This window comes from Crocuta crocuta, unplaced genomic scaffold (genome assembly GCF_008692635.1).
Source record: "Crocuta crocuta isolate KB4526 unplaced genomic scaffold, BGI_CrCroc_1.0 scaffold70, whole genome shotgun sequence".
In the NCBI taxonomy this organism is placed as follows: Eukaryota; Metazoa; Chordata; class Mammalia; order Carnivora; family Hyaenidae; genus Crocuta; species Crocuta crocuta.
Genome location: NW_027528417.1, coordinates 10,861,194 through 10,885,996, shown reverse-complemented (window position 1 = coordinate 10,885,996; position 24,803 = coordinate 10,861,194). Strand labels below are relative to the sequence as shown.

General features: G+C 36.5%; 2 long non-coding RNA genes across 5 annotated transcripts in view; one reads left to right on the top strand and one right to left on the bottom strand.

Moving 5' to 3' along the window:
- Positions 1–24,803, top strand: part of LOC144223592 (uncharacterized) — a 462,828-nt gene that overhangs the window by 250,331 nt on the left and 187,694 nt on the right. The gene's annotated exons all lie outside the window — the stretch shown is intronic.
- Positions 349–24,706, bottom strand: LOC144223717 (uncharacterized). Its single transcript, XR_013332800.1, has 4 exons — positions 24,643–24,706; positions 7,096–7,138; positions 4,566–4,656; positions 349–521 (listed from the first exon to the last, which is right to left on the bottom strand). It is a non-coding gene; the product is annotated as an uncharacterized LOC144223717 (long non-coding RNA).

Here is a 24,803-nt window from a genome sequence, read left to right as displayed (position 1 = left end):
GATGAATTTAATAAATGATAAAGATCTTCTGTACAATTAAAAACTTAAAGGTTAGCATCTAGTCCTACATCTAAATTTTTCAGCTCGGAAATTTTTTTTTATCTGTGACCTACCTTTGTCCTGATATCTGGATGTGAATATAATTTTCCACTTCTAAAGCCTACCTTCACAAGGGTTATTATGTGCTGTTTGGAGCCTTTTTTGTTCAAAAAGCCTCATATAATTTGATCTACTAATGGATCAAGATGCCTTAGGATTGGTTTCTGGGCTTAAAATGTAATAAAATTTTTATCTTAATAACTGTATTTCTTTTTTCATGGGGAGTAAAATGAGTTCTAAAAACACATATTTAATTAGCTGCATTTTCTTTATTAAAGAAGATGTTGCAAATTTTGGCAAGTGTATTTTCATACAGGGTCACATTGATCTCTTTTTCTTTGCCCTTTCGTCCTACTTTCACATCAGTTCTTTTGCAAGCTGTTTGATGACAGTCAACTGTTCTGTGTGTGCTGTAATAAATTCTGAAATAAAAGAATAAGCAAAATTGGAAGTATCACTCTTCAGGATAAATATGAAATGTCAGTGCTTAACAGTCTTGACAGGCTACATAAAACGTCTTGGGAGACAGTGTCCCCAGAAGGAAAGCTCAAATTCGATTATCACATAATGTGCTATACAAGATGATAGCCAGATATTTTATATAACTATATCAGTGAGGTACTGACCACCACAGAGAGACACAAATATTATCCAACTGGTATTAATATCAACTTTTTGCCTGACGTTTTCTCAAAAAATATTTAAAAAATAAAAATCAAAGTTTATAATAAGAGATTTTATTTCATGTGAGAAATCTCACATATTTATTCTCTTCCCTTTCATAAAAATAAAAAACGTATAACGACCATATATTATGGCAGCCAGATGATGGACTGTTATATTGTTAATTTTGAAATTTCCAAAGAATAAAAATTACCCAGAACACTTGAGGCTGAGTCATCACAAAATTCAAATGGCTTTATAGGCTGTAAATTCATGATTTGCATCATAAAGATAAAACACAACATTCAGCACCTCGAAGAATCTGTACCTGTAGACCAAAGAATCTGTACCTAGTAGAACAAAGAATCTGTACCTAGTAGAAACAGATGGTCAAGCAGTGGCCTAACCCAGATATAGAAGCTCATTCGGGGACCAACTGGAGGATGTGCCTAGTGTTGGAAAAATATTGTTTAAAAAAAAAACATTTTAGTCCAAATTCTGAGAATGCTCAGCTCAGAAGTTTCCCCAGCAAGTGGCTTTCCATGAAGGGGACTCTATTACAATGGAATCTATCAGTACTGAGGTTTCAGACTAGGCTGGCAATCTCCAAATGAAAGATATGTAAATGAATTGCCAAGCTCTCCTGTTTAGGTAAAAAGACAAACTATCTTTGGACAAAATTGAAGAGAACAAAAGTGAAAAGGACTCTTGCTATGAAGCTGATGTTCAAGACTTCTGTGGGACTCACTTATTTAATGATACATTCATCTATCCGTTTATCAACTCAGAATGTAAACTAAAGAAGAGGGCAGAATTTCTGATTCTGATTAGAATGATTGGGTCAAACCGGAGGAAAAGGGCAGAGCTGTAATTTGAAAGAAAGAAAGAGAGAAAGGCGGGCAGGGAGAGAGAAAGAAAGACTTGAAAACAATAAACCTTTAGTGACATAAAGTGTGGAGAAAGAAAAAGAAAATTCTCTTGTCTTATAGAAACATTCATATTCAGATTTTGCTCTTTAAACCCTCAGCAGAAATGTAGCAATCACATTATCCATGAATTTAATTTGTGAATCACCTTTAGAGTCTACAGAAGATGCAACCCCACCATGTAGGCTGCAAAGATGTTTTCAAACTATTTTTTCTGCCCAGTTTTTTTTTTTTAAGAAAACTTTTAAATAAGGTATCCATAATGAATTTATAATGTAGTGGCTATTTTAAATAAATTGCACTAATCTACATTGATTACAACCTTCCAGTTTCTGCAAATCTATTACTTAGATATAAAATTATAAATTGTGTTGTGTGGCCTTAGGGGACAGAACTAGCTGCAACTAGAATTTTCATTAATATGTAGAAGAGCCTTCTAAGACTCTAGTTGTCTGACAGAGTAAGGAGCTACCTTGGAAGCTCTGAGACTGCCCCCATTAGGGCTATTTTCTATTTTTACAGACTGAAAACTGATGTCATGAAGTATGTTGGAGACTTTGTACAGGAGGTACAAAGAGGCACCTTTCCTCCAAGGTCTCAGCGATAATTTCACAGTTATATAACATTCAGAAAAATATCAGGATTCAACCACAATTACATTTTAAAATTTAGCACTTCCCACCCGGTGCCTTAGCACTTGATAACACAGTATTGTCCTTGTTCATGCAAAAAGTACCACTAGACCCTTTACCTTTGAGCTTCTACCAGTACAACCTGGTTTGCTCTGATTTTGAGGATCTCGGCTCCTCAGAAAGGATTAATCATATTTGATATTAATTAGAAGGCTGGTCAAAGTCTGAGAATTTCTAATAGCCGAATAAAAGTTGGAAAGTCTAACTCATTCCAATTCGCCTTCTAAGAGGCTATTTAGCCTACAGGAGTTTACATTTGTAAATGACACACATGACGACCCAAGCTCCATACTCTATGGCAAACAAGGTACACTAATTATAAAAACTAAATCCACTGGAGAGAGCCATGAAGAAAACATGTAAAATTATATCCTGTGTCTTTAAGCCAGGACCCAAGGCACAGAATTATCATTGACTTCAAAACTGTCTGAGTGAAAGGGATCAATATTCAATTTCACAAAGATAACACAATATCTGGGAAGGAAAAAAAATACATGTTTATCAGAAACTTTCCACAGGATAAGATTTTGGGATATGGAATCAAACCTTGAAAAGTCAAATAGCTAAAAAGATTTTTGAAAACAGCTGTTGGATTAAAGGCAACCTCACTGATTGCCTTGAATGTTGCCAGGTCATTCTGAGTTCCCTAGTCTCTCCCATAATACTGGAGGCACTAAATATCCAGCTGCAGAATAATGACAGCCAGCCCACAAATGAATTGCCTCTTAAAATGAAACATAGGGCCATTATTTATTACAGGAAACCAAATTCTCCCTTCTGCGATTCCAAATGTAAAATTAAAAAAAGGACAATGATTTGGCTGACATTTTGAAATAACTTTAAAATGTTTCAAATAAAATTGGACATCTTTATGGTAATGTTAAATAAATGGTATGAGGTAGGGGATAATGTATTCAAATAATTTTCAGATTTAAGGGGAAGGGTAGATGCTTGGAGATGAGCTTCTTTGGTCAAGATTCACAGCACGGAATTATAGTTTATTTATTTATTTTTATTTATTTTTTTAAGGAACCATAGTTTCAAAATCAGCCACAGAATCTAGAATTTCAAGCCTCCAAGAGACTTCAGAGATTAGTTGGTCCAATTTCCCATCTAGTGCCACATTCACCACAGAACCTTGATGAGCTGATGACATATTTCAATCTGCAATCATGTAAAGTTTTATAAGCCCCATAGCGGCACTTGGACCTTTATGAATCTTTGAGTTTTATGTGACTTAAATCAAATCTATCTTTCTGGAGCTTTTACCCATTGTTTAGAACTTCAGAATTAAAAGTTGCATGTATTCAATCCAGTACCTTCTATATGCTGGCCTTTCTAGTTTTCTTTTCTCTGTGCTAAGAATCCTCAGTCTATTCAGCTCTTCATCATGTACATTGCACTTTTTTATACCTCTCACTACCCTAGTAGATTTCCTTAGGATGCTTTCTGGCTTGTTAGTATCCACCTTAAAGAAGGCTAGCCATAGTTTACAACAGTTCTTTGACCAACACAGCATAAATTATACTTTAGTCCCAATATTCTAGATATCAAAGTTATGTGAAAGTAGCCATACTCCCACTTAGAACATAAAACAGAATGGGTTCAACCAAATCCTAGTACCGTTTCTCTTCCTGGAACATGGCTAGACATTTCTTGGACTCCTTTGCAGTTAAGTAGAGCCATATGAATAACATCTGGGCCGTGGAATATGTGTAGAAGTTATATATTCCTTTCTCAGGCTGGCCTAAAATTACTAGAACTATTGTCAGGATATTCTCTGTGCGTTCTTTGTCTTCATTTCTTGGTTTAGTGGAAAGTATCCAGCTCACACTGTCTCTCTCTCTCTCTCTCTCTCTCTCTCTCTCTCTCTCTCCCTCTCCCCCCCCCAGAAATAAATAAAAACATCAAAAATTTTTTTAAAAATGAAATGGAATGATTCTAAATCCCTGAATAAAGTTATGCAGAAGAGATTCCCAAGCTCACTGCCTATTCTCTTTAGACTATTAAAGGAACTAGAAATACTTTTTTAAAAAATTGAGGTAAATTTGGTAAATAGTAATATATTAGTTTTAAGTGTACAACATAATACTTTGATCTTACATACACTACAAAGTAATTATCACAATAAATCTTGTTACCATTCATCACTATACAGTTGACCACCTTCACCCCTTTCACTCACCTCCAACCCCCTTCCCCTCTGATAACCACCAATATGTTCTCTCTCTGAGTTTTGTTTTCTTTGTTGATTTGTTTTTGTTTTTTAGGTTCACCTGTAAGTGAAAACACATGTTATCTTTCCCCATCTGACTTCTTTTACTTAGCATAATACCTTCAAGTTCCATCAGTGTTGTCTCAAATGGCAAGATTTCCTTCTTTGTTATGGCTGAATAACATTACACGGGATTATATACCATATCTTTACCCATTCATCCATCCATGAGCACTTAGGTTGCTTCCATATGTTGGCTATTATATATGATAGCCATATATATAATGCTGCAATGAACTTACTGGTGCATATGTCTTTTTGAGTTAGTGTTTTTGTTTCCTTTGGATAAATACCCATAGGTACAATATGAAAGCTGGATCATATGGTAGTCCTATTTTTAATTTTTTGAGGGACTTCCATACCGTTTTTCATAGTAACTACAGAGAAATACAAAAGGTATTATATTTGGGATTTATATGCATGTGAAATTTGAACTTAGGTGGTCTCAGTACAGAGCCCAAACATTGCTATATATTATAGGGTAATAACAACTAGGAAATAATGAAGACAGTGGTTCAAGTGATAAATTGACAAACAATTTTTTCTTCACCTCTGCTTGCTGGATCTCCCAAGAGATAAGTAAATCACGCCTCAATCCCAGATGTTAAAAGAGTGGTGTCATCAACATTTTGACACACTTTCTAATACTAGAATTTGTGTCAGTACACAGTTGATGGTGTTAGGAGACCCAAATCAGAATCAGGCAACTGAGCACTTATTATGATATAATCACTATAAAAAAATAATGTCTTTCAAAATTGGGGCACCTGGGTGGCTCAGTTGGTTAAGTGGCCAACTTCAGCTCAGGTCATGATCTCACATTTCTTGAGTTCAAGACTCACATCGGGCTCTGTGCTGACAGCTCAGAGCCTGGAGCCTGCTTCAGATTCTGTTTCTCCCTCTCCCTCTGACCCTCCCCTGCTCACACTCTGTCTCTCTCTCTCCCTCTCTCAAAAAAAAAAATAAATAAATAACATTTAAAAAAATTAAAAGAAAAAATCTACAAGAGCTCTTCCAGGCGTCACTTACTTTAATTACCTGCTCTTCAATATTACACCACTGTTTGAATAAAATTCCGTATTACTCTTAAGTCCCCCTTAATATTTTTTCATGTTTCAGTAAACTTAATGAATTAATTATATATTTATTTTTCATATTTTTAGTGCCAGAGTGCCAGCTTCACTTTTGTTGTGTTCCTTACTCATCGGTTGTAGAACACCTTGTGGGACACAGCCTGCTAAGACTGACATTCTCTATGTCAGATACTGTCAATTACATTTAGTTGTAAAGAATGAATTTTGCTCATGAATCTAAATTTTTCACTTGAGGATTTGCCATACAGTTATGTGCTACAGCATACCTGCTAAGAACTAACTGAACTCTTGGGTATCTTTTTCTGGATATTTTTTTCTAAGAATGAAAAAAAAAATAGATTTTAATATGTACTTATTTTTGAGAAAGAGTGAGCAGGGGAAAGGCAGAGAGAGAGAGAGAGAGAGAGAAAGACAGGGAGACAGAAGATGAGAAGAGGACTGTGTGCTAACAGCAGAGAGCCTGATGCAGGGCTTGAACTCACAAACTGTGAGATCGTGACCTGAACCAAAGCTGGATGCTCAATCAACTGAGCCACCCAGGCACCCCTAAGAATGAAAAATTTTTAAAGATTTATGTTTTCTGTTTCTTTATTGACTACATTCTTTTTGTGCTGTGTTTGTAGTAATTTTAAGTAGAACCCTGCCTCTGTATAGCCAATATGATCAATTTCGGCAATTGCACGTATATATGTTTGCATATGTTTTATGTATGTATGTGTGAATGTATGAACCTGCACGTTGCTCAGAGACCAGTAGAATGGCTAGAACTTCGTAATTACTTTAGAACAAGTGATTTCAACTAACTTCTATGACACTGGGTTAATCTGTGGGCTGCCACATCCTCTCCCAGGAACACAAGGCTTAATTTCAGCTGGCAAGCACCTCAGCCTGGCACTGTATCTCATCCATCCATTAGCAATGTTGCACATGATTCCAGCAATCTTGAGAATCACTTCAGCTATCTCACACCCTGGAAATGTTTGACTTACTCAGGCAGTTGTCTGACTTTGATGGATTGATACTAAAATTAAGGTCTTCAAAGATCTCCCATATTATATCACACTATATTTGGCCGAATCTCATCTTGCAGCTCTTCCCTCCAATTAAATACCCAGACCCAAAACGCATCAGGCTGCTCAGACTTCCCTTTGGGCTGTCTCCTTTCACCTCCATGCCTTGGCATCTGCTAATATATGTGCGGAATGCCCTTCCCAAAGCTGCTGTATAAAATACTCTGGATTTTTCAGTGCCAGCACAAATGTGTCCTCTTCTGTGAATTATGTCTCATCCCAGTACATTCTTTGAACCCTCAGATTCCTCTGTACAGCTCTGATAACAGAACTTACAGTTTTTTTATGTGCCGGTTTATCAATCTTACTGGATCATAACCTGCAGAGGAACAAGAATCACATTTCATTCTTCTTATATGGCCCAAAGGAGCTGTATATAAATGTGCTCAATTTATGTACAACGCAGCAAGTGAATGCTGTGAATGCAATTGTGAACGTGTCAGAACGTGTGTTCAGAGGGACTTTCAAAGTGCATTTTAGAATTATTTTAAAATTTCAACTACAGCCTCCCCCTAACCCCCCAAAAAAGCCTTAGTTGATGTTTAGATATTATTTAGATGATTTTAGAAGAATTGAAAAATTCTGAATTCATTTTTGACAGCAAGTTTCTTCCATTAAAAAATAGGTGCAACTGCATTTGTGTCAATGCTCAGTAAGATCTGAATTTGGAATTCTGGAACCACCAGAAAAATGTTTAAGCCAAAATAGTAGAAACCTTATATAATCTCTCACTTAGATTTTCATGAGGAAATGCTTTCATTGTAGTAGTTATGAGATCCAAATGTTTAAGACCCGCAGGGGTCCAGCCTCTGCAAGCCACGGTTGGCCTGGAGAGTGGTTGGCGTCGGCTAAAGAAGACACGGAGCCAGCCTCTTCAGGTGGACTGCTCAAATTTATTTTTCAGCTTAGGGTCTTTATATAGCAAATCCAAACAATCATGCTTAAACAATTTACATTTTTTAAGTACAGTCATAGGATTTAACATTTCCAGGTTTTCTTGGCAACAGTGATTTTACGGTACATGATTTCCACTTCAACCAATAAAATTTAACCAGGTACTCATAACAAAGTTTTACATATTCCTTACTACGTATGGCGGGATATCTAAGGATAAGTGAAGCATATTGCCAGAATACATGAGATCAGAGTCCCCTTTAATTGTTTAAATTCAGTGGGCATGCAAAAACAGGATATATTTATACCTGCGGTTGTAGGTAACAGACTGTCACAACCCCTTACTAAGAAAGAACAATGTCAACATTTATCATAGATGACGTATGGAAATGTTTTACGTGGATCAACTAGAACTTGGTCTCTGCATTTACCAATCTCATTCTTTGACCACAGCAATCTATAAGTTGCCTTACAGGCTTGAGGTCAGCAGGCAAATATTTCTTTAACACTTTTTTGAGAAAGCCCTCCAAAACTAGTAAGTCTTGTTTTTGTCTCTGCTTATGACCTAATATGTATTCTTATTGGCAATTAGACCCATACAAGGAAAATGAATTCTAGGTCTCCTATAGACCCCATGCATAGCGGACTGTCTCCAATTTTGCTAATTGCTACAATATTCATTAGACAACATCTGATTGAGGGGGCGGACATGATATTTAGGTACATTCCATTTTGGAGGAAGGGGGGAACTTTGGGCGATTCTGGTTTCATATTAACCCTAGAATAGACTAACAGCAGAAGTGAGAGTAAAAGGTACAGACAAAGTAGAGAAGAAGAATTCTTCCGGGGGTTCTTCTGACTGCCTTGGAGTCTTCTCCCACAGGTTTTTCCCTGGGCCTTGCCATCAGGGATGACCTGTGCAGTTTCGGTCTCCGGCAAAGACCCAAACTCCTTAGTGATATTCCTTCATATTTTTCTCACTTTGTATCATTACAAATTTTGAGAAGAGATTTAGGGAAAGCTCAACTTTTATAATGAGAAGATAAAGCAATCATAAGTTATATTTGGATAAAAATCTGAGATATGCATGTATGTACATTTGTATATATATATATATATATATACACACACATATATATATATCTTTACATATAGATGTGTGTGGGCACACACACACACCTTGCCTGGTGGCATCTGGATGGCTCAGTCAGTTAAACAATGAGAACAAAATATAAGAGACTAAATCACGGTTACATTTAGCATTAATACATAGCACACATACATACATATATATATGAGTATGTGTGTTTGTGTGCATATATATATATATATATAGAGAGAGAGAGAGAGAGAGAGAGATGTGTGTATATATATATGGGGAGAGAGTCAGTGAGAATGATATAGTAAATGTCAAAAGGGCATCTAGAGGAAATGGTTTGCACTTAAGATAACTGAATTACAAGTACATGACAATTTATAATAGATATTTTTATTGAAATACGCTTTTCAAGTTACAAATGGCAGGTACCATAGCAAATTGCAAAAGAATGTAACAGAAAGTGATAAAGTATCTATCATGAAAACATGGTTTCCATGAACTGTAAGATGAAAAGAAAGATAGATACTAATAAAATAAGTTATTAAGTAAAAACTGAGTTAAAGCCAAGCATGGGGGTGCCTGCGTGCCTCAATCAGTTAATCGTCCAACTCTTGGTGTTGCCTCAGGTTGGTCATGATCTCACAGTTTGTGGGTTCGAGCCCTGCATCAGGCTCTAGGCTGATAGTGTGGAGCCTGCTTGGGATTCTCTGTCTTTGTCTCTCTCTGCCTTCCCCACTCACACACTCTCTCTCTCGAAATAAATAAATATTAAAAATAAATAAATTCAAGCACATAATGCATTCTTAGCATGTATGTATGTATGTTTGTATATTCCTGTATCTGGAAAAATAATTTATATATACATTGGTGTTTGCTTCATGAGTGAAATAGTCACTTTTTAAAAATAAATGACATGTGGGGCACCTGGGTGGCTCAGTCAGTTAAACATTTGACTTCAGTTCAGGTCATGATCTCATGATTTGTGAGTTCTAGCCCTGCATCAGGCTCTGTGCTGACACCTCAGAGCTTGGAACCTGCTTCAGATTCTGTGTGTCCCTTTCTCTCTGCCCCTCCCCCCCATTCTCTCTCTCTCTCTCTCTCTCCCCCTCTCTCAAAAATAAATAAACATCAACTAATAAAAATAGTAAAAAATAAAATAGATGACATGTATGAGAAACACTTCATACTAAAGATAAATTGAAAAAATATATTTCCCATATTTAAAAAAAATATTAAAAAAGTATTGTTATAGGAACTTGTTTAAGTTTCAATTCCCTCAAAAACTAACTTTTAGATAGAGTTTGATACAAGTAGTTTATTTGTAAAGTGTTCCCAGGGAAGCACTAAAGGGCGTGAGGATTGGTCAGGAAAAGTAGGAAAGTTAAAGAATGCCTTCACGAGTAGATTACGGCTATGGCCAACTGGGGCTCAGTTTTTCTGGGATACTTGGAGATATTGTATGAAATGTGTCTCAAAATGGTTCCACTAAAAGCCAGATATTCTAGGGTATTTATCCACCAACTTTCACCTCTGAGTGGTTGCAGGTTAAACTTTGGGTGTCAAATCTCTAACAGATACATCAGCCTGGGTTGAGCATGTTCTCTTGGCCAGAGAATGCATTCAGGCTGGAAGTTGTCAGCTTGGGGAGTGAGGGGTATGATTCGTAGAAGATCCCTGGAAGAGAAGGGATCTAAGGCTCAGGCACAAATGATATTTGCTACAGAATTGTGTGGGACTTTCTGTTTTCCCATTTTCAATATAGTTAGACATTATCATACAATATAGTTTCCCATTTTCAATATAGTTAGACATTACAGCCCTGCTACTTATGTTAAGTTTCCATCAGCAATTTTATCTGTATGTCTATATATTTATGTATCTATTTATCTATATTAATTAGGGAGTATCTACTAAATATTTTGGTTCCATAGTTTTAAAAAATGAGAACAAAATATAATTAGAGGCTAAAACACTGTCGCATTTAGCAATAATCTGTAGCACACATACAGTTACTTCCTTTTCCATTTGCAGTTGCTTAATTTATACCTTTCCTTCCTGTAAAGAAGACTTTACTCACATGGCTACTAGAGTAAAAAAAACCCAAAAGGAAAACTGTACAATCAAAACACTAAAGCAAAGTAATGATTTTTCAGTATCTCTGCCAACTAAAAGACATAGAATATTGCTTCTGTGAGAACATCTGATCTACCATATGACACTTTATATTACAAAGTTAGGTTTGAGAGCATATTGGTATGAAATGCCCATAAATTATGTGTTCCTTGACCTTAACCAGGGGGAAGAAATGCCTATATACACATGTATTTTGAACGTACACTATTTTTCTTTAGTTGACATTTCCTACATTTATTTCCTCTTACTATTCTTTGTGTCAAGTACATAGAATATCTTTCTACACAAATTATTGGGGAGTTGCATTTAATTAGTTAATTCTACAATTATTATTTTTTTCTTTTTTCCAGTTTTATTGAAATATGATTGACATACAACACTATGTAAATTTAAAGTGTAGAGCCTAATGATTTGATTTACGTATTAGAGTTTATTATGCACTAGGCAGTGCTTTGTGAGTGCCAGTGCATAGAGCAAATAAGTCATAAATCCCTACCTTCAAGAACTCACCACTTATGGGACAGATTTACGTGTAGCAACACTGGAAAATAAAAGAGAATATTTCACAAGAGGTGTGCATGCAGTGTGCTATAGAAACACCAAGAGGGAGAGGGCAGTATTTAGTCCTGACTGGTGATTAACCCAAGGTTCACAGAGGAGGGGATATTTCATTCGGATTGTGAAGAATAGGTGAAATTTCAATGAATGGAGATGGGCTTGGGCAAGGATGCAGCAAGGAGAGCAAATAGAACAGTTAAAAGAAAGCATCGAGGTCTAATAGTGTATAGACTTTTTCAGAGAATGGAAGTCTTGGGAATGGTTGGCATATAGCATCTTAGTTGAGATAGAGGAACACTATACAGGAAAGGCAGATTGTGGAGGCCTTGTAGGAACACACAGGACAGTTGCAGTTCGTGCTCGCAGCTGTGATGAGAGATCAAAAGCTCCGAGGAAGTAAATGACACGATCAAAGCTTTATTATGTGAAGAGACGAAACAAGTGCAACTACTCCTCATGGAAATCACTCAAATGGTTATGAAAAATGAGGGGGCGATTAGACAGAAAAAAATTAGAAACAGGTAGAATTATGTCCAAAATTTGTAGGCTTCTGGAGTTGCCATGTTGGAGGCAAAAAGATCCTTAACGACATCAGTGGCAAAGGGAATATTATTGAGAAATAAAAACTGTCAACATCTTATGAACCATCAGACTTCAGAGCAGTGAATATAAGAGCAGCTAAAGATAGACCTGTGGCTTAGGGCACACTGGTAGTGCTCTGCCCACATTCCTCTAATCTCGACACGAGATTTGTGTGTACTTTCCCCAGAACCCACGTGCCTTTGTACTCTTTTCTTTCTTTGCAGGACAGCAGAAGTCTGAAATGCCTGGGAATGTATATCCCTGTAGGATGGACTTTAAAGCAACTAACAGGTGTGAGAGTAGAAAAGTCAGCTTCCTTGCCTCAAACAGGGACAAACAGTGAAAGATAATTTACTGTCTGAGCTTATGTGTGGGAACAAGCTGAGGTTGATACTTTACCTAAAAGGGCATCTTTACTTGGTCTTTCCTTTCCCCTGTGTTGCTTCCCCTAGTCCCTTACTCACTGTTTTTCTAGGATATCTCTTTTAAACAATCACATTTCACATTTGCATATGAAACCCTCAGCCCACATCTCATCTGGGATTCTCATCTAAATAGAGAGGTTTTGAGATTGAAGGTTTTTGATGAAATAATTAAAACCGGAAATATGGACTAACCCTTTGACTTAATTTATTTTGAACTCCAAAGAACATCTCCCATTGATCTCTTTTCTGTTAATGGAAACCAATGACCTCCTTTTGAGATCTGAAGTAAAAGGGAAACAAGTAAAAGTGCTATCAAAAGTAGCAGGATCAAAATTTAAAGAAAACAGATAAGCTGGGAAGGAATAGGGGAAACAGTGAGACAGAAGAGGACTTTGACCTATGGGGATGACATTCTGACTTGATTCCAGCCCTTTTTCTATCAATAGATCTTTCTGAGAGTCCCAGAATTCCCTCCTGTGGGAAATGGGGCCATTGTGTATCACTCTATTGCCTGCATAGAAAGCCCCATGTCCTCCCCAATAGACTGATTCTGCAGGCCTAGGGTGAAATATGAACACCTGAACTCCCCTCCTTCCCCCTCCAGCTTTACTGAGGTAAAATTGACAAAATTATGAAATTATTTCATGTACATACCAAGATTACTTGATATACTATCCATTGTGTAAGGATTTCCTCCACTGAGTTAACACACTGGTCATCTCACTTAAGATGCTTAATAACTGTTTATTCACTGTTGAGGTAGTGAAGGAACTAATGGGCCAGTGATTCTCAAAGCGTGGTCCCCAGACCAGCAACATAAACATCACCCTAGAATCGTGAGAAGTATATATTTTCATCTCATTTCATCTAGTGAATGAAAAACTTGGAAAGGGAGCAGCAATCTGTATTTAATAAGCACTCAGGTAATTTTGAAGAATACTAAAGTTTGAGAACCAGTGTAAATGGAGGAGTTCAACAGCAATGTCTGTATGTCATGACTTTATTTGGAAATGAAGTGTTATGTGTGTGAATTTTCAACAGGACAAAATTTATTTCAGCAATGTGAAAAGACTGGGACTTTGGAAGTAGATTTGGGCACAGATCTTAACATCTCCACTTTAGCAGTGTGTTCTTGTGAAGTCAAATATTAATGTGGTTTATAACATAAAAAGTCTATAAAATGGAATAATGAATCACATAAATAATATGTAGGAAAGATATATGATAGCTTAGCCTCACCCATAATAAGCCCTTGATAAATGATCATTTGCTTTGTTTTCTTTTAAGCAAAAACCTTTATTTTAATCATTTTGATGAATGTTTTTCACATTTATGAAGTTTCCCACATTACTTAAAGTCTTCTAAAAATCCTACTGACGTTGAATGATAAGTTATAAAACGATATTATTTCTATCAGTCAGGACAATAAGCACATTTTAAATAGAGGTCATTTTTAAATATGGATACAAATAATACTTGTTTTCAAGAATGGACTTTTACACTGAGCTATGGGGAATGTTTTTGAGAGAATGAAGATATAGTCATAAGGAATAATGTAATAATTGTTCAAATATCCAAGACAGCCAGAATATTAGTTTCAGATAATTTTGTGAATAGCTCATCTATATGACATTAAAAAGAAATGAAGGAAAAAAGAATCTAAGTATTTCTGACTGGAAACCTCAGTCTAATACTCTATTTCTAATACTTTATGAGTTGCAAAACCAAATAATTAAGACTTTTAGCAGTACATGTAAATAAAAGTCAAACATTTCTAATTGAGATTCCAAGAGGATCTCCTGTCAGTAAAAGTCCTTGGCTCTAGTGTTTGAACTTTGAAAAAAAAAAAAAAGTTCCAACTGGCTTTAGTTAATTGTTAAGTGTACATTTTCTGCTAGGTTTTTAAATACTTTTTTAAGTCACTTAATGTAAATCTACAACCAAACAGAGCCTTGCACAGATCATGCAATGTATAAATATAGTCAGATGAATGAATTCCCTGTGGTCAAGACTGAAGGAGAAATGACTTGTATCTTATAATCTTAGTCTTCATCTCTACCACACTTTCATGTACTTTCCGGTCACTCAGTGTTAGAATAGCTCGAGGGTCAGAAATCATCATGTAACAAGGTCACCATCTCTAATCTTTCTTCTCCCATTTTCTCTGTAGTCCCTTCATTTCAATAAAACTGCTCTTGTCATGGTATCCAATGATATTTGTTAGTAATGCCACAGTCTTAATAAAATACAACATACTAACCATTTGAAATAAGGGATTACCCTCTTGAAACAGTTTCTTCCTTTGGTCAGGAATTATACCTTCTAGGTCTTTTTATGTCACTTCTAATTTCTTTTTATTTCCATCTTCCTGTTTTTCCCTGACCTCAACACTTCTATCCCTGAAATTATTCTCTTGTTTATGCCGTCTATATGTTAATGACTTACCAATTTTTAAATGGAGTTTGAAACTCTCTCCTGAACTCCAGTGTTTTATATCCAACTACTTGGAATCTCCATTTAGTTGTGCAGCAGGCAGGTCAAAATTAACATATCTAAAAATAAACTCCCTACTTTACAGCTCCATCCAAACTGCAAAGTTTAGTCTTCCCATTTCAAATAAATAGCCTCAACCTTAAACATATTCTTAACTCCTCTCTTTCTCTCAACATCAAATCCATAAGCAAATCATCTCATTTCTATTTGTAAACTATATTTAGACTTTTATCATATTTACCAATGATACCTAGATCCAGTTCCCATCAAATTTCACCTAGGGAGTTATAAGATCTTTTGCGGTCTGTTCTTCGCAGAGAACAAATCAAAAATTTTGCTTATTTGTTCAAAACCTCTGAATGGCTTTTGACCAACTCTAGATAAAATCTAAAGCCTCCCCCCAATAGACCAAAATGTCCTTCTTAGGTTTTTCTTTTCCTAACCTCAGTACCTATCACTTATTACTCCCTCCCACTATAAAATGAAAAAGATGTGGTACCTTAGCCCAAGAATCAAGAACCTTAGCCCAAGAATCAAGTAGGAACATGAGCAAGTGATTTACACAGACTTACACCAGGCTAGAAAAGCCTTCCACAGTACGAGAGAAAAATATTGGCTTTGGAGTCATAAGACTTTACTTGGAATCCTTGTTCCCTTAATTACTTGCTAGGTCATTCAGCATAATATTTTCACTTCTCTGAATTTATTTTATCATCTGTAATGTTTAATTCTTTTTAAAAATTTTTTTAATGTTTATATTTATTTCTGAGACAGAGAGAGACAGTGTGAGCAGGCAGAGAGAGAGGGAGACACAGAAATTGGGTTCAGTATATTGTTAAGAAACACTGGTTATCCTTTTCTCCATACTCACATACTTTCCTGCACTGTATATTAGCACATGGTCACACATTTAGATAAGTCTTACTAGTGCAGCAAGAGTTCTTTGAAGACACAAATTGTTTTCTTCATTCTAGTTCTATGGTGCCTATTTAATAAATGTGGAAGGAAGGAAGGGAAGGGGAATGATTAAATGGTTATAATAAAGGTATAAGCATAATGGAGGGAATAATAAATGTCAACTTGCAGAGAGAAATAGAGAAGACTTCTCATGGGTGGCATATTTGAATTGAGTCTTGAAAGTTGAATTGGAGTCTAGCAGGCAAAGGATAAAATAACAGTGCAGTTAAGGTTCTTCATCTGGGCTTAAAGGACAGAATTCTAGGGACTCATAATCTGATTATGTAATTTTATACGTCTATGCATTTGCTCCCAAGGTTAGGGAACATCGTTCCCATCATACTTTCAAAGCTGTCCATGTCATAATAAAAAGTTAAGAACTACTGAGGTTGAGAGAAGATGAACAAAAGTGAAAAGTGGGACAGTTTTGGCATAATTGGGGAGTAAAAATCTGTTAAAACTGAGTTGTGTTCACTCTATAAAATCTAAAGAGGGGCACCTGGGTGCCTCAGTTGGTTTAGCATCCGACTTCAGCTCAGGTCATGATCTCATGGTTTGTGGGTTCGAGCCTTGCGTCGGGCTCTGTGCTGACAGCTAGCTCAGAGCCTGGAGCCTGTTTCAGATTCTGTGTCTCTCTCTCTCTCTGACTCTCCCCTGCTCATGCTCTCTCTCTCTCTCTCACTCTCTCTCAGAAGTAAAAGAAACATTAAAAACATAAAATCTAAAGAAAAAAACAAATTTAGCTTTTCTTTGAAAAGTAAGTAGTAGAATTTTCTTATGCTTCCAAAGTCAATACAGACTATCTTTTTAAAATGTCAGTGTCTAATTTGTTTAAAAAAAATACAGAAGAAAGGAGGATAAAAAACCAGGTCTTCATTCAAAACTGTCCATTTATTGATTTCCAGCAACTCTTTGAAGTTTTCTTGATTCTATGATTCTCACTTACTCTTAAACAGCAGGATTTTAGTCTTTGATCATTTCCACCTGTCTTGGCCCTCTTTCCTATCGGAGAGAACAGCTGGTTTGCTATGGTAATCCCAGCAGTAAGTGCCAAGCTAACGATGGGCTATGGAACACCATGCTTGGGGGATAAGTTAGATTCTCATTTTTATGGAGTCAGATTGTTCCTGCAGTTGAAGATGCTAGTGATTACTATGCTGACGGCAATTGAGAATAGCTTTGCTTTTTATTTATTTGTTTTGTTTTCCTTATGGTCAAACACCACTTAGGTTTCTCGATTATGCAGTCCATTACATCACTCAGTAATTCTATAAGCTACCACTAATCTTATAAAGAGGGGCATGCTGTCTAGTGGGAACAACCTCTTTCATATAAAGTTCTCCCCAGAGCGTGTTTTGCTGTTACCTTGTAGAACTATTATACTCCTTACATAAATCTGGGATAAGCATCAGCACCATTAGGGCTTGCATATTCAGTAACAGTTCCACGATTTACAAAGTTCAATTTACTTGTATAACAAATTAGGGGTAACGCTTTACTTTTATCTCAGTTAGGCTCCACACACTTACAGGTCTTCTCTAACTTCTTTCTGTTGGGTGAATGAAGATATGTGGTAGTACAGAGTTAGACAAAAGGAAGGGATAACAAATGCCATAATGATAATAATAAATGTAAAGTACTTTCACAAACATTAAAAAAAGAGGGGTGCTCCCTGGGTGGCTCTGTTGGTTGAACATCTGGCTCTTGATTTTGGCTACAGACATCATCTCACCGATTCATGGGATTGAGCCCTATGTCTGTCTCTGCACTGATGACACAGAGCCTGCTTGGGATCCTCTCTCTCCCTCTTCCCCTGCCCCTCCCTCCCTTTCTCTCTCTCTCTCAAAATAATAAATGAATAAACTTGTTTTTTTTTTTTTAAAAGAAAGTATTTTCACAGAATGTGACACACAGGAAAAAGGATAGAATTTGGATTCAAAGAGGGGCACCTGGGTGGCTCAGTCGGTTGAGCATCCCACTTCGACTCAGGTCATGATCTCACAGTTCGTGGGTTCAAGCCCCACGTTGAGCTCTGTACTGACAGCTCAGAGCCTGGAGCCAGCTTCAGATTCTGTATCTTTCTCTCTCTCTGACCCTTCTCTGCCCATGCTTTCTCTCTCTCTCTCAGAAACAAATAAAACATTTTTTAAAAATGTAGAGTTTGAAATCAAAGAATCTGTACATGATTAGTGGTTCTAGAGTTTATTATAAAGTGTAAATTCACTTACTCTGCAAGTTTCAATGTTAATGCCTGTATAGAGAGGATTATCTGTTTAGTTGACCTATCAGCATTGTAGGGAGAACTGATTGAATTTGAATGAACATAGAAAGTGAAAATGTCCATAAGTTCCGAGTGCTGAACTCAGGTTGAACATCATCGTCGTCGTCGTCGTCCTCACCACCACCACCACCACCACCATCATTTCTTTAAAGCTACACAAAGGACTATAGTTATTCATCTAATAATGAGAGTGAAGAGTAAAAAGAGCATTGAATATCTTGTCATTATAATTAAATATTAAATATGCAATTAAATTTTTCATGAATTTTAATAAAAACATTTTTAATGTTTTATTTATTTTTGAGAGAAAGAGAGACAGCATGAGGAAGGGAGGGTCAGAGAAAGAGGGAGACACAGAATCCGAAGACAGGCTCCAGGCTCTGAGTGGTCTGACACAGGGCTCAGACTCACGAACCAAACCGTGAGATCATGACCTGAGCCGAAGTGGGAGGCTCAACTGACTGAGCCACCCAGGTGCCCCTCATGAATTTTATTTTAAAGAGGCAGTATTAAAGGAAAGTAAGATGAAACATCATTTTCAGTAAGATTAGTGTCTTGATAAAATAAATTAAGTCAATATAGGAAAAAGGAAAATTTACCTTAAGAGTACAAAAACTCTATAGGAGTGCCCTAAGTTGCAGGAAACGTAAGAGAAAGAGCTGCAGAGAGAGTGGAGAAATTATTTTTAATACATAAATTATGTCTTGATAGGCTCATGGAGTAAGCCTATCAAGGCTTTCTATTTTTTTTTAGAAAAATCCCTACCTCTAGCTGTCAGTATTTGTGAGGGATAAGACTAGTAGCTTTATTTACTATTTAGAGATTCTTATTGTCTAAGCTGGAATTAAATGCTTAAAAATAAAAATGTCAGGGATTGAAAAGAATAAAGAAAAGTAGAATGTGGTTGATTTAAAAGATTGTGAAATAATTTTATATTGTTGAAAACTATCCAACATTTTGAAACAAGACAAAATATTATTGCATGCCTTTTCATTGTGATACTAGAGCATTGTCTAACAGGACTTTCTAAAATTATTTAAATATCTAGGGAACCTTTTGATTAGGACCCTGATTCTGAGACATTACCTACTATATTTTTAATCAGATAGAGATGAAAGTGAGCTCTGCCTTGTAGAAAAGTTAGCTCCCAATGTTTATTGCCCTTTAAGACTCTAACTTGCAAAGTTAATAGATATGATTTTCCCAAAAGACTATATAAATTTTTGTTCTTCCAGTGCTCTTTGAAACATGAATTAAACATTCTGTGACATGCATTACCCTAATTTGTATATCACATTTTAAACTTTTAAAAAATGACACTTTGTTTGTAGTTACTATTTTCTGTTTACTTTTTTCTAAACATTTAAGAACACAACAAATTTGTCTATATGATTTTAGTAGAATCTGACCTGTACTTTGCATTTATACTGTATTATTTTACCACTTATTCACCCTGTTCTCATTGACCTGATTGTTGATGAGCAGTAGCATTATTTACATATTTAACTGAATGAAGTAATACAGAAAGAGTTTTAAAGTTTTGATACTATTTTTAAACATCACAGAGTATCTGCATCAGAAGAAAAATTAGGGTTTTGATCAAGATGGTAAATTGATAAACTCTACAGGCTCCCTCCTGAACTCCCAACTCAGGAACTACCAAAGATTCAAAAGAGGTTTGGTATAAATTAAGCTAATAAACTAGTGAAAAATGACAGTAAACAAATACTTGAAATGAAAGAAAGTTGATTCTCAGTCAGTGCTGAAGGTGTGGTTGGTGGAAGGCTGAGATGGTTAAAGAGGTCAGGCAGGAGGGATCAGAAGGGAAGTGAGAGCATGCTAGGGTACTTGTATTTTGGAGAAAATACAAAGGTGAAACTAGGTATTGATAAGTGTTTTAGATAGGCTGTGTGTGTGTGTCTCTAATATAGTGTGTGCATGAGAGGGAGTATGTCTCAAGAGAGATGGCCCCACTAAATGGTGGAAGGAAGGAGAAATTGTTTATAAAATAACATTAGAGATAAAACCATAAAGGTATATAAAAAGAACTGTGTAAAGAAAACTGTGTAAAGAAAACTATGTAAAAAAAAAAAAGTATATTATAAAGTATAGGCAGGGTCACCTGGGTGGCTCAGTCGGTTAAGTGCATGACTTTGGCTCAGGTCATGATCTTACGGTTCATGGATTTGAGTCCTTTAAGCTCTGTGCTGACAGCTCAGAGCCTGGAGCCTGCTTTAGATTCCTCCCACCCACTCCCCCTCCGCCTCTCTCTCTCCCTTACATTAATAGACATAAAAAAATATAGGCAAATATTATCATGACCTTAATATAAGAGGGAAAATATCTTAAATCCCAAAAGTATAAATGAACCGTAAGGCAAAAAAGAAGGAATACTCTATCAAAATTAAGAGGATTATTTCATTATAGGCCACCAGACACATAGTAATATGGAAGAAGGGATTTCCACATGTAAAGTATTATGAAATAAAAACATGGAGTGTTCAAAGCACTTCTTCAACTAAAGAAAAAAAAATGACAGGAAATTCTAAGGATAGATAAAGTCTAAAAAGGGACTTCAGTGATATTTCTATTCCAGAAGTATTCCCCAGTTTGCAAATTGAAATGCCAATGAAGTACCATTTTATATAAATCACATCATATGGTAAAAAAAAAAAAAAGGTGGTGGAGAAGTTGTGTGTGGAGAGAGATCAATACCCAATGTTTGCAAAGAAAGCTCTACCAGTTATGGTTCCATCAGAGAAGCCACTGTTCAGAGCACTATCAAATAATGCACTTACTACACATACTATCCCTTACACCATTGTAGGAAATGGTTTATCAGTCCGTATGAAGCTGCAGTTTCTGCATTTGTGCTAGGCCTGAGGGGAAAGTAGTCAGGAAGGAAAGATGGGTTTTGAAGTAGGAAAATGCAAGGACAAACGGAAACCTACAGAAAGAAGGAAACCACAACATGTGTCTTGCATATCTTCCAAACCTCCAACTTCGATGATGCTGCCTGTGCAGTCACCAACCCAGGAATCAGGGGGGCTGAGGAGAGGAGTGTGGCGGGAGCTGGAGGGGCTGTGGACTACCTGCTGCCCCCACCCCACAGAGTGAGCCTGCAGATCCAGGACAGTGTATGAGAGCCCCAGTGGTGTCTGGCGCCATTGCACTGACATTTAGAGCATAAGATAATATGGCTCCTGCCGCTTTTCCACTTTTCAGAACTCCTATAAAAAGTCTTTTGTGGCTCACATTAAGCCAGAATGGAGGGAAAAATTCTGGGAAATGCTAATTCTAGCCTATGAAGACTCAATATAAATCCACCACACCCACTCCACTGCAACCTCCCCCACTGTACCCCCGACTATTTGGCATCCATACACTTTTATTTTTCTTTATTTTTTGCTTTAATTAAATAATTAATGTTTAATTTTTTAGAGAGAGAGCACATGAGTGGGGGGTGGAGGGGGCAGAGGGAAAGAGAGAGAATCCCAAGCAGGGTGCAGGGCCTGACCCCATAATGCTGAGACCATGACCTGAACTGAAATCAGGAGTCAGACGCTCAACTGACTGAGCCCCTATACACCTTTCTTTTAAACATAGTTAATTTAATTTCCAACAAAAAATCATATTTTTTGCCAAACATAATACACATATCCTTACACCCACCCCAAATATATGCAACTTTACCCTCAGCAGAGGACACACTGTCCATTATTGTTTTTTGGGTGATGCTTATTTCTCTTCTAGTTGAGTCACAGTCTCCATTTGATATTCTACAGCCTAAGTATTTGGGTATAAATTTAATTGCCACTACCACATTTTATATTATATGATATGGGAGTGGGAGAATGGAACATGAAAAAGTGGTTAATGTATGCATATATGTATACATATTAAAGTAAGAGATGTAAGTGCTCACAACTATGACAGCCCTTTTTCCTACAACCAATCACATATCCGGAGGTGGCATTTTAAACCACTCTTTCTCCACTATGTACGTCTTACACCATTTGCCTTTGGCACATACTTTGGCTAGTCTTAGTTCATTAAGTGATGGGTTAATAAAACCTTGATTTCTGGAAAATCTAAGCCATTAGCATTTTTCCTATGGGTTTTTTTCAGTTATTCATTGATTTTAATCACAAGGTCCTATGAATAATAAGAAGAAGGTCAGGGGATCTCTGCCTTCCAGGCAAACTCCCCCTTACTTTCATTGTGTAATAGCAACCCAGTCTCTCCTTGGTAGTCAAGACCAGTGATCACAGAAGATTCAGGGCCAACCCACTACCTTTTCCCTCTAGATGGCCTAGAATGAGGAGCACAAAGTGGTCAGGTAGCATTGTCTTCTAGTTTATTAAAACCACTGCCATGTGCCCTGGTAGAAGCATGCTATCCTCTGATGAAACTTTCTCACTTTGGAAACTAAGATTTCTGGATATATAGAATCCAAAGTTGCTGAAACAGGAAGGCCAAATTTTGCTAATGACTCACTAGGATATTAGTGAATACAGCTGCTACCATTTCCACTCTTTGATTATCAGACCCATGAATTCTGGATATGGGGTAAACAACGTATTTGTTGGTTTCTAATTTAAACCATATACTACATGTTAGAGGACATTACTCTAGCCCTACAAGTAGTATCCCCTACCTGACACCATAACTGAGTCTCTAAAAGCCATTGCAATGTTTTATAAGGCTGGAAGCTTCAGAATGAGGGAACATGTGTTAAGTCTAATAAATTCCTTGAACATGAGTTCATTATCTCACTTTACTTGCTATTAGATGAGGTTTTCATTTTGTTTTGGTTTGGGTTATAATTAACGCTATGTGGAAAAACATGACAACAAATAAGACATCCCAAAAGCCCACAGATAATGGTTTTGGCAGAAGCACTGTAAGCAGGGAAAGTAAATCCATATCCAGAGGAAACATCTATTCCAGAGAGAAACAATGATTACAAATGTCTTTATGGAAGTAGTCCTTTGTAGTCAGTCTGACACCACCCATCTAACTGATCACATGGGGAATGGTGTTATATCAAACGTTCAGAATTGGTTGATTTTATTACATATTGGAGTCATAGTGGTGACTGAAGCCAAATTGGTCTTTGGTGAGTGGAAATCTATATTGCTACACCCATGAAAAACATCCATCTCTACCAACATAGCCACTTCATAGTAAGTCCTTGATCGAAGTCAGGTTGGACAATTGACATATCTACAGAATACGTCATTCTAACCATTTTATTGTTGAAATCCTCCTTTGCTGAAATTGCTTTTTGATAAGAATTTTCATGGGCACAAATATCTCCAAACCTGTGCCCATTTGAAAGTTTTATTTATATGCTTTTTTCTCAGATCTTTTAACTAATTTCCCCCTGTTTTGCCTTCCAAGTTCCCATCAGCGACACTATTAGCCACTTCCAATTATTCACTGTAAATTCATGTCTCCAGCTTTCCAAGCAAAATGAAAAATCTGTGCATTGTTCAATATTTTCCCTGCTATTCTGAGCTCAATCTGTGATTCAAAATGGTAACAAAATCCCCACAGATTATTTTGTAGGTATCAACAAACTTGTTCTAAAGTTTATACGACAAAGGAAAGGCAAAGGACCTGGAATAGGCAAAACATCAGAAATAATATTACCTGAATTAGCTAGAAGTCTTTCTAGCTACATTAATCAAGGCAATATGGAATCACTGAAAGACTAGACAAATGGATTGATACAACAGAAGTGAGAGTCCAGAAATAGACCACACGAATATAGTCTACTGATATTTGACAAAGGAACAAAGGCAATGCAATGGAGAAAGGATAGTCTTTTCAACAAATGGTGCTGGAATAACTAGATGTCTACATGTAGAAAATTGAAACTTGACCCTGACCTACACCTTTCATAGAAATTAACTCTAAGCTTATCACAGACCTAAGTGTAAAGTGTAAAATAATAAAATTTACAGAAGATAACGTAAGAGAAAATATAGGTGGCTGTAAAGTTGCTGATATGTTTTTAGATATAACACTAAAAGTGTGATTCTTGAGAAAAATTGGTAATTTGATTTCATTAAAATAAAAAATTTCACTACAGAAGACACCGTCAAGAGAAAGGAAAACAGTTATTGACTGGGACAGACTTTTGCAAAATACTTATCTAATAAAGCACTGGTATCTAAAAAATACAAAGGGAAAAAATCTCTCTTAAAACACAACACAAATAAAAAATGGGCAGCAGACACCTCACCAAAAAAGATATACACATGGCAAATAGACACATGAAAAGATGCTCAATATCACATGTGTCTTTTCAGGCTGCTAAAATAAAGTATAGACTGAGTGGTTTATAAGCCACAGTTTCTCACAGTTCTGGAGACTAAAGGCTGAGGTTAAGGTACCAGTAAGGATGAGATCTGGTGAGAAACCTCTTTCAGGTTGCAGAGTGCCAACTTCTCCTTGTAACTTCACATGAGGTAGAACGTAGAGAGGATGCAAGGTCTTAGGATTCTTATGAGGGCTCCGATCCCATTCATGAGGGTTCCACCCTTATGAGATCATC